Below are 10510 nucleotides of genomic sequence, written 5' to 3'. Positions count from 1 at the left end.
AAGTGCTGTGTGGTTGGCATGCAGGCTAGGAAGGCTGGGTAGTGTTTTGTGTGCCCTCTGCTGGATGGAATCAGAACTACTCAAGTGTGTGTCATAGACCCTATACTGTTAATGGAGGTTCTCCTTCACTCAGTGGTTAGATCCTCCGCTTTTGGACCCGGGCAGGCCTGAGCCTCTGCCTCAGCCCATGGTGGGAGCCAGGCTCTGAGCCTTCTGCTGACCCCAGGGCCAGCCGCTCTGGAGCCATCACTGTGCAGGCGCCTTGCTTTTGGAGTGAGGATCCCTTTGGCGGGTGTCTCGGAGAGCTGAGGCTATTAGTGCAGCCTCCTCGCCCCTTGTAACATGCCCTGACGCAGCTGAAGGGCGGTGCAGGATCTGCAGCCTGACACATGGGGCTGGGTGAACCCCAGTCAGGGAGGAAATCCTGAAGTGGGGTGGGGAAAGGGAGGCCTGGGCTTCTCCAGGGAGCAGCTCCAGGGCAGGGAGTCAGACAGCAGCTGCTGTGCCTTTAATTTCTCTGCTCAGACCGCCCCCCCTCTCTCACACTCAATCTGAGCTGCATGCTCGGCACATCCTGCCACCAGGCCAAACCCCACCTTTCCTCTGTGCAGAGCCAGCAGCGGAGCTAGTGAGCCGGGGCGAGGGAGGCTCCCAGCACCAGCGCGGAGCCAGGAAAGGAGAAGAGAGGAGAGGGAAGGGAAGGGCCCCTCTGGGAGCAGCCCACACAGTAAGTCTCTGCACTTCTCAGCCCCTCCGGCCACACTGGGATCCGATTAACAGCTCAGCTACTAGAGGCTGCTAATTTTAGGGCTTGCCTGGTAGGGAGGGAGGGGCTGGTGGCAGGGACCCTCCCTGGCTGGGCACTTGCTCTTCTTGGCTGTGGCAGCTGCTTCTGTGTCTCAGGGAGATGATCAGGTGAGTTAGGGCGGTGGCACCGGCACATGGCACAGGGCTCCGCCCCCCCCCCCCCCCCGATCTCTGAAGCTGTTGCAGGGGCTCGCAGGGCTCTGGCTAGAAGTCTGTGCTCCAGGCCTGGGGGTCCCCTCCCTTAGCAAGAGTGGGAAGAAGGGGACCCCTCCCCTTTGCACCTGGGAGGGCAGAAGTGGCATTTTCCCTTTGCCCCCCGCCCTGCTAGTGTCTAGGGCATGTGCAAGGGGAAGCAGCTCTGGGCTGAAGCCAGCTGCTGTGAGCCGCGCAGGGACGGCAGAGGATGTGGGTGTTCAACCTGAGACCTGCCTTGGGTCCTGGGCTGGGGGTGGGTTGTTAACTGGATTGTTGTTCCTGCTCTGGAGTTGGGGCCCCCTAGCACTGCTCAGCGATGCCCTGGGAGCGCCTGCCCCGTGCATTGCGGGGCTGCCCTGCTGGGGGTGCCAGCCTAGGGGAAATCCCCGGGGGCTCTTTCTTCCACCCCTCACCCATGCTTCCTAACTGGCAGTACTGCACTTCCCCAACGCACCCTGTCTGGAGAGGAGCCTCTCGGTGGGGGCGGGACAGATGGGCCTAGGGAGGATCCTGCCATTCTGAACGGAGAGGTTGCTGAGAAACGAGGTCCCTGGCTCTGGCAGCAGATGTGCTGCAGCAGTGGGGACCCTGTTAGTGCCTCGAAAGAGGAGGCTGCAGCCCGCTGTCCCTGTGGGGCTTGGGGTCTACAGTGGATCAGGGCTGGGGGCTATGTGAGAGCTGAGGGAGGCTGTGCGTGAGGGTGGCTGTGCGGTCTGGCTGTTTCTTGGCTCCCATTCCCGGCTGTTTACAAGAAATAGCTTTTCTGCTCCAAGGCTCTGTACTGGGCCCAGCACCCTTTGGAACAATCTCCCCCTGCTCGAGCACCTCTGAAGACAGCGCCTTTCCATTTGCTCAGCTGAGGTGTAAGACTAGCCCTGGCAGCTCTGTGATTACTAAAGATCCCAGGGCGTGTTTCCATGGAATTGAGGTGAACTCCTTTGGCCTGGCCAGATCCCCGCCTGGGTAACTGCACTGTGCCTTCCACTAGTCCTGCTGTTTCATGTGGGTGCCTGCCTTGAGCTCCTGTGTGTAGTGTTGCTGTCTGGTGTGTTCCACCCCAGAAGTGGCTGCACTTTGGTGCTGGGTGTCCATGTGTATGATATGTAGTTTGGGATTGGGGTGTGGCATTCCTTGGGCTGATTGGAGAGAAAGTGCTATGCAAGCCTTGGTAACTCTTTATGTTTTGCTGGGTGTGGTGGCCAGGTGGGTCCAGGCCTGGTTTGAACTAAACACAGTTCCTAGGCTCTTCTGTGCTGTCTGAGCAGCCATCCCTGGGTGCTGGGCTCCTCATGGAGTGAGGAGGGCTCAGCCACACACAGCAGTAAGTCCAGCCCTGGGGCTGCTTGTCCTGTTTCCTTTAACCTTCTAGTCCTGGCGGGGGGTTACCCCCTTCTCCATTGGGTGATGCAGGCCTGTGCTGTGATGTCATTACTGCAGAGGCGCGGTGCCCTCCCAGCTCAGGCAGGGATGGTAAGCAGGGTGCTTGTCGTGTTGCAACAGGCTCTTGATGCAAATCTCATGGGTTGGCATGGAGCCAGGCCTGTCCTAGATGCTTTGTACACACTCTACTGCATTGAGTGCTACCCACCTCCAGCCAGCCGTGGGAGGCTGCTGCAGGAAACGAGGCCTGCAGCCACTCCGCACCTGGTGGGCAGCGCCCTGCAAGCCCAACGGCTTCAGTCCTGGGTGACCTGGCCAGCTCCGCAAGGAGCCTCCCTCAAATGCCTGGGGACCAGCAGTGGTGGGAACAACTGGACCCTCGACTGTGTGTTTGGGGGCGCCCCTGTGATCACAGGCCAGAAGCAAAGGGACCTGGACTTCCCTCCAGAACGGTCACCTGGGTTCTGTACGGAGCTGAACTCCTGTGCACTTGAATGAGGGTCTGCCTGCTGGGTCACCCTGCTGTTGGGTGTCAGCGTCACACTGGGGATCCCAGTGCACTGTGCTGCAAAGCTTTGAGTTCTGTTCCCACCTGGGGGGGGGGGGCATCGGCAAATCTGAAAGAGTTGTCCCCGGAGTGGTCGCTGGGATGGTGACCGACCTGGCTGGTAGGAACTGTTGGTGATCCAAGGTCTATCTGGGGGCCAGTCTCCCCGGTGCAGGGAGATTGGAGAAGCCAAGTCCTGGCACAAAGGTGGAGCGGGAATTGGTGAGACAAACCCTATTGTGCAGCTGGGGAAACTGAGACACAGAACGGCACAATCGCCTGCCTGTGGGTGCACAGTGAGTCAGTGGCAGAACTGGGATTTGAACCCAGGAGTCCAGTGCTCCTTCCCTGATCAATAATGGTTGCAGCCATCAGTTAACAGGGCTCAATCTGGGCATGACGTTGCTGGGGGCTGAGCAGCGCCGTATTATTGCCTAGGCCGACAAGTTTGCAGGGGCGGAAGCTCCCCTCCGCGCCCCGCCCCCCTGCTCCAGCTCACCTCCGCCTCCTCTGCAAGAGCGCCGCTGCGTCCTGTTTCTCTCCCCTCCCAGCGCTTGCGCCGCGAAACAGCTGTTTCGCAGGGCAGGGAGGGAGGGGGGAGGAGGGGGAACACTGCGCGCTGGGGGAAGAGGCTGGCCCGGGGGTGGGGATTTGGGGAAGGGATCCAATAGGGGAAGGGAGGGGGTTGGAATGGGGGCGGGGAAAGGGCGGAGTCGGGGCGGGAAAAGGGTGGCAATTATTTCCCGGCCTAGGGGCGGCAAGATTATTAATCCGCCACTGGGGCTGAGTGAAGACAGAACTGGTGTACAGGGGCAGATTAGGGGTTTTTTGGGGGGGGGCAAGTGGGGGCCCCTCCCCACCCCTTCCGCCTGCAGTTCCCCCGCGCTCCTGCCATGGAATGGGGTTGTGGCACGAGGGCTTGCCCTGCTCTGCCCGCCCAGTGCTCCAGCAAGCCCTCGTGCCCTGACCCCGCTCCCTGGCAGGAGTGCCGGGGCCACCCATTTTTCCAAAGCCCCCGGGCACAGGCCCCATTGGCCCAGTGGCTAATCCTCCACTGCTGGTGTAGGCTTTGTTTGGCTGCTGGAGAGAGGCCTTTGGGGAGTGGAAGGGCCAGTTGGATTGGGTCAGAAGGAACAGGGAAGGTGTCTTCCAAACCAAACAAACAGGGCAGCTGTCTCCCCCCTCCCCACCCCCCGAAAACCTCGCTGTGCTGCCAGCGTATGCTGGAATGGCTGAGGTTGCCAGTTCTGAGGGGGGGAGCAAGCTGTCCTAGCCACGCGTTGCTCCGGAGCTCCCGGCTGCTCGGATGCTTGGCACTGTGCAGGACGTGGAGAAGGAAGTGAAGCCAGGGGAGGACTTTGAAAGGGGGCTCAGGGACTCCCAGGGCCAGAGTCAGCCCTAGCGTCACTGACTTGTTACACTGAGGAGAAGGCACTGCATGGAGAGATGGGGAAACCTATTGGGTCCCATCCCATCCAGCTCCGGGAGGTCAGTGCAGCGCAGAAATCCTTTCTCGTGCCTGCCTGGCTCTGTTCTACGCAGCCTGGCCATGGGGCTCCCCCCACTTCTCTGGGGTGGCAATTCCCCAGCTGCATCCATCTGTGTTGGGAAGACTTTCCTGAGATTCAACTTTAATTCCCACTCCCTTAATCACACCCCATCCCTCCTAGTTACACCATCTCCCCCCCCCCTTTGGGGTTTACAGCCCCAGGGATTGCATACTCCACTCCCAGCCACCTCTTAGCCAAGCTAGGCACACCTAGCTCTTCTGACCTTCTCCTCAGCCCCCACCCTTCCTGGGGCCCTTCACTCCCTCTGCACTCAGGAGGCCTCCAGCATCAGCTGCTGGTTCCCCTCCTTTGTGAGCACAGCAGCCATCAAGGCCTTCCCAAATACACTGAATAACAAGGCTAATAATAACCTATGCTGTGCGCTATGGATGGCTGTGCCTGCTGGGCAAGGCTCAGCTTATCCACAGGCGGCTTGCCCAGCACAGGGGGCTGCTGCAGAGCTGGGAGGAGCTATAAATCTTTGAAGAGGAAGCAGGGGTGCAGGAACCCTACAAAAGAGGCTGCTAGTTTCTAGCCCCCCAGGGATGAAGAAAAGCGTGTAAACATGCCCAGTGTGTCACTAGCGCAGGGAAGTCTGCCTGAGTCTGCAGACAGCCTGAAACCATCGCTCTGTGAGGGCGACTGCCCCCATCCCGGGGGGGAGGGGGCTGTTCACTCAGCTGATGATGGAAATGCCAGCATTAACCACTGTACTGCTGATCACCGCATGCAGGGATGGAGAGGGAAGGTTGGTCTATAACAGGGGTCCCCAACGCGGTGCCCGCAGGGCGTCTAAGTGCACCCGTGTACTGGCCAGCGGACGAGCATCCGCCGAAATGCTGCCGAGAAGCATCATCATCCAGAGGTGTCGCCGCTAAAATGCTGCTGATTTTCAGCGGCATTTCGGCGGCGACGCCTCTGGATGATGATGCTTGTCGGCGGCATTTCAGAGGCGACGCCTATTGACATTGCCGCTTCTAGATGGCATTTCGGCGGATGCTCGTCCACCGCCACGGTCCTCCGTGGCTCGTCGTCTGGCGCCCGCCAGACGAAAAAGGTTGGGGACCACTAGTCTATAAAGATCTATGTAGCGTGACTGGGGATGGCAGCTCATTTTGGTGCCACAAGTGGGTGGCACTTAAGAGATGACCCCCAATTATTTTTTCCCATCTGGTTCCTGGAGCCAGTCAGCCAGAGGGGAGGATCAGAAAGCTCCACCCACGGGGAGCTAAACCCCAGGAGCAGAGAGGGGCATTTCACACAATGCTTAGCCTGGGCACCATTGTTTTGCAGGGCAACAGTCAGTCCCTGGGGGGTCTGAGTCACTTGGGCAAGCCCTTGCTGGCGTGAGGATGTGCAGTAGGGAGGGGACATGTAGCGCTCTCAGTGCAGTGGGCGAAGGGCTGGCACTGCTGTTGGGGAAGGCTCTTTCCCTGGAGTGACAGTGACATGGGTGTGAGCATACTCACACCCATATCAGCCCTGCACAGGCCTGCCGGGTAGGTAGGAAAGGGCCCAGCAGAGCAGGAGGAGGCTGGAGGCAGGGGAAACCGCAAGCCAGGAAACAAAGGCAGCACAGATGGCTATGCCTAGTGTTGTTCCTCACCCTGCCCTGACAGTCAGAGACAGGAGGAGCTAGCCCAGGGGCTTCCTGCATGGGAAGGTACTTGACTGGAACACCGAGATGGTGTCGCTATGAGGTTCTGGGACACACAGAGGTACTAGTGCGGTGGACCCTGGGTGGGGAGTTGGCACTGAAAACTGGGTGAGGGTGGCACCAGGTGCAGGAACGAAAAGGGGGATTCATACTGTGGTAGGGAGGGGCACAGGGATGGGGAGAGGGGCAGAGTTGGTACTGCCTGGGGAAAGGGGTACTGGACATGCGGTGGGGAGTTCGCACTGCCAGAGGCATGAAGGGTGATTGGGGCTGCAGGGGGAGGGTATATTCTCTCCCTCCCCACCTCAATGAGCATTGGAGCAGATACAGCTGGTGCCACCATAGGGCACCTTGTGTTCAATGCCCAGTTTCTTGCCCATCTCAAGGAAGCCAGCAAAAGTATAGCATGGGATCTGCCAAGAGCCGTCCCAGCCAATGCCATCCACTCCCTCCTGGTACCAGCAGGCACCCCCAGGATCAGGGGAGACCTCCTCGTGGCCCGGCTCCATCCATGCTGTCCTGTGCTGAGGCTTGTTGTGGTGTCCCTCAGTGCTGGCCTGCTAGGTGTCCGTTCCCCTGCCATTCTGGGGGGCTCTGGCATGGGTGCCCCCTGGAATGTGGAGGATCGTGGCTGGCAGCAGGGAGACTGTGGGGAAGGTGTTACGGGCCCCAGGGCAGGATTTCTGGCAGCAGAAAATGGAGCCTAGCTTGGCTGTTGCGGTGAGATGTCTTGGGGGTAGCTTGGGGTGAGCTGGGGGAGAGAGAGCAGAAGGGGGGAGGGGCCCTCTGCTGCCGTGTGCAAAGAGACTTCTTGTGTGTTTCCAGCACTAGCCCTGCTGAGTGTCGGTCCCTGTAAGATGAGGAGGAGCCAGTATTTCTGAGGGGGCAGCGCAGGGATTCCAACAGGCCCTCGGGATGATGTTTTACCTGCTGCCTCCATGGGTACTAGTGCCAGTCCTCAGAGCGAGGCCTTGGTTGTGCCAGCTGCCTCCTGCTCAGTAGTGCCCCCATGTCTGGGCTCTGGAGCAGCAGTGAGGTGGGTCAGAGCTGACTTTGCTGGATGGGGTGGCACAGCGCACTGGGCCCTGGTGCTCTGGGGAGCCCCGTCCCATAAACCCACAGGCCCCAGGTGCTGATTAAATCCTTCGGAGGCAGGGACTTTGCAGGTCTTTACCCTGTTTGAGGTGGGCTCCCCACCTCCGCCCATCAGTCGTTCACCCAAGAGAGCGATGGGTCGCAGTCACAGCAAGGGAGGCTGGGGTTTGGCCCAGGTGATCCAGGCTTGGTTGGCTGTGGGGCCCACCCCCATATTCTGGGATGGGGAGCTGGTGACTGGTGGGGGGAGGGCCAGCTGTGTCCCCAGCACTAGTGGGAGTTGGTTAGTTGCACACACCCCGAGCAGGACGCAGCTGTGGTCCTGCTGGTCTGACATCCAGTCTCCAGCAGGGACTGATGGCTGGGCGCTCTGGAGTCCCCCTGCACACGTATACGCCTCTCCCTCCTGAACACCATTGTGGATAGAAATGTGGCCTGTCAGGCTGGATGCCACGGCCCAGTTCTACACAGAAGCGACAGTGTCTGTGCTATGGAATGGGGTGTGGGAATGGCCCCTGACTGTGGGAGGCCACCCCAGGGGTCCTTTCTGCACGGCCAACTGGCCCCCGCTTGGTCACTTGGTTTCTGAATAGCACTCCTTAGTGGGAGAGGCTCTCCTGGAGCAGATGGTACTTTCCCAGCAGAGGCAATGCATGGGGGGGCATGCAGGGTCACATGCCCCCCCAGATTGCTCGGTCACATGGTGCGGCCAGGCCCCCTCCATGCAAGGCAGCTCAGCCCGTGAGCTGCACAAGGCAGGGAGAGGCAGAGGCAGGAGGAATAGCTGGGAGCTGCAGGGAGGGGCCACTGCTTTCCAGGAAGGGGGGACATTGCTTTTCAGGGGGATGGGGCTGCCTGGGGGGCATGACTCAAACTGTTCTGGGGTTGTGCCCCCCCTCCCCCACTATCAGCAGGTACGGGTCATCTCTGTTTCCCAGAATCATGCATCCTGTCGGCTCTGGGCTGGGTTTGAGTCATTCTCTCCTGCTAGAGGAGGGCTGCCCCGTCTCCTCCCCCTTCTCAACCTTTCCAGTCCAGACTACTGTAACCCCTCCAGGAGTCTGAGTCCCGCCACCCAGGGATGAAGCATATAATTTAGCTTCACTGGGCCCCCTGTGGTGTGGGACCCTGGGCAATTGCCCTGCTTGCCATCCCCTAACGCCTGCCCTGCACTTGCTACCCCCTTAAACCTGTCCTGCAACCCCCCTGGGGGTTGGTTGAGAGAGAACCACTGCTGTAGCCCACTGAGCATTGCTGGCTCTGGCCTGCAGCCTTGCAGAGATCTCGGCACTTGCTAATGGGCCCTCTGAATGTGCTGACTCAGTGCACACTCAGCCAAGGACATCTCCAGAAGGAAGGGACTGGTGCAGGCAAAATCTGCAGTGCTGCAGGGCCCATCCCTGGGAGGGGGGAGCCAGAGGAGCACCCACTTCCAACCCCCTCCCTTTCCCCCTGAGGAGTTCCCACCTTCCCACTGTGGCCAATTCCCCCCCGCCCCAGCCCCCGTGGTTTGTCTCTGAGAACAATATCACCCACACCTTCCCCCCCACCAACCAGCAGGAATAGCTAGAAGTGGGTCTAGGACAGTGGTTTTCAAACTTTTTTTTTTCTGGTGACTCAGTTGAAGAAGATTGTTGATGCCCGCGACCCAACGGAGCTGGGGATGAGGGGTTTGGGGTATGGGAGGGGGCTCAGGGCTGGGACTGATGGTTGGCGTGTGGGGTGAGGACTGCGGGGTGGAGCTGGGAATGAGAGGTTCGGGGTATGGGAGGGGGCTCTGGGCTGGGGCAGGGGTTGGGGTGCAGGAGGGGGTCTGGGCTGGGGGTGCAGGCTCTGGGGTGGGTCTGGGGATGAGGGGCTTGGGGTGCAGGAGGGGGTTCCCGGTTTGGGGGGCTCAGGGCTGGGATGCAGGAGGGGGTCAGGGCTCTGGGCTGAGGGTGCAGGCTCTGGGGTGGGGCTGGGAATGAGGGGGTTGGAATGCAGGAAGGGGCTCCAGGTTTCAGAGGGGCTCATGGCTGAGGCAGGGGATTGCGGCACGGGCTTACCTCCAGTGGCTCCCGGTCAGCAGCGCAGCTGGGGTGCAGAGGCAGGCTTCCTGCCTATCCTGGCACCATGGACCACGCTGCACCCCAGAAACAGCCAGCAGGTCCGGCTCCTAGGCAGAGGCGCCTGGGCACCCCCCCCCCCCAGCTCCCCAGCCAATGGGAGTGTGGAGCTGGTGCTCGGGGCGAGGGCAGCACGCGGAGCCCCATGGCCCCCGTGCCTACGAGCCGGACCTGCTGCTGGCTGCTTCCGGGTAGGGACTTCTAGTTTTACTACTAGTTTTTACTGACCGGCTGCCAGGGTCCCTGGGTGCTGAGCAAGGCAGCCCAGTGCCTTGCATTCCACGACCCAGTACAGGGTCGTGACCCAAACTTTGAAAAACAGTGGTCTAGGAGAGTCCCAGCATCTCCAGTCCCAGCCTCCCCCAGTAGGAGGCACCGTAAGGAGAATGCTGGTGGTGGGGGCAGCTCCCAGCCATTCCAGTCCCAGACACCCCCAGGAGGCACTATGGGGAGTGGGCCAGGGGTGCTGGGTCTGGCAGGTCTCCCATCTATTCCAATTGCAGCCTGATTCCACAGGAGGCGCTGTAAGCAGCAAGAACAGAGCGCTGGAGTGAAAAGTTCATTGCTCTGAAGTGCTGGTGGGCAGTGATGAGCAGTGGGCACATTGCCTTTGGTAGGGGGGACGGGGGCTGAGGCGGCCAGGATTCCTGCGTGCTTGGCCCCTTTCCAGGCAAGTCCCAAATCGCTGTTTGTAGCTCTGTGCAGAGTTTCAGCAGCGGAGCCGCCCCCCTCCCCAATCTGCTCCCAGCTGGGGTCCAGGGCAGCTCTGTTTGTTTGGCTGAACACCATTGTGGATGGAAAAGTGGCCTGTCAGGCTGGATGCCACGGCCCAGTTCTACACAGAAGCGACAGTGTCTGTGCTATGGAATGGGGTGTGGGAATGGCCCCTGACTGTGGGAGGCCACCCCAGGGGTCCTTTCTGTGCTGCCAACTGGCCTGCCGTGCGTGGTCATTTGGTTTCTGGGCTCCCTCACAACAGTCTGTCAAAAGGAAGATGGTTACTGGGTGGGACTAACTTTCCAGCCTGTTAACGTAATGGCTGAAAGTAATAGTCAGAGTCCAGCATACAGCAGTCAGGTGCTGTACAAGCTTCTCCAAAAGGCTCCACCATTGCATCTCAAACTGGACCAGCCCTGGGCTCCCCACACACAGCTCTGCCCATGCCCCTCACCCC

The 10510-nt window shown here is 60.2% G+C and overlaps 1 protein-coding gene across 2 annotated transcripts in view; it reads left to right on the top strand.

Annotated features, from left to right (window-relative positions):
• Positions 1–496: 496 nt before the first annotated feature.
• CAPN11 (calpain 11) overlaps positions 497–10510 on the top strand; it is a 30296-nt gene continuing 20282 nt past the window's right edge. Inside the window, exon 1 of one of the 2 annotated variants that reach the window (XM_024193764.3) lies at positions 497–727. The gene's annotated coding sequence lies outside the window, so the exon portion shown is untranslated. Of the gene's footprint in view, positions 728–810; positions 916–10510 lie in introns of those variants that run through there. The other variant, XM_024193765.3, reaches the window with a different exon arrangement.

This window comes from Terrapene carolina, unplaced genomic scaffold, assembly GCF_002925995.2.
Source record: "Terrapene carolina triunguis isolate 2854851 unplaced genomic scaffold, T_m_triunguis-2.0 Scaffold85, whole genome shotgun sequence".
Taxonomy (NCBI): Eukaryota; Metazoa; Chordata; order Testudines; family Emydidae; genus Terrapene; species Terrapene triunguis.
Note: the sequence above shows the minus strand (reverse complement) of the source record. Positions and strands in the feature narration are given on the sequence as shown.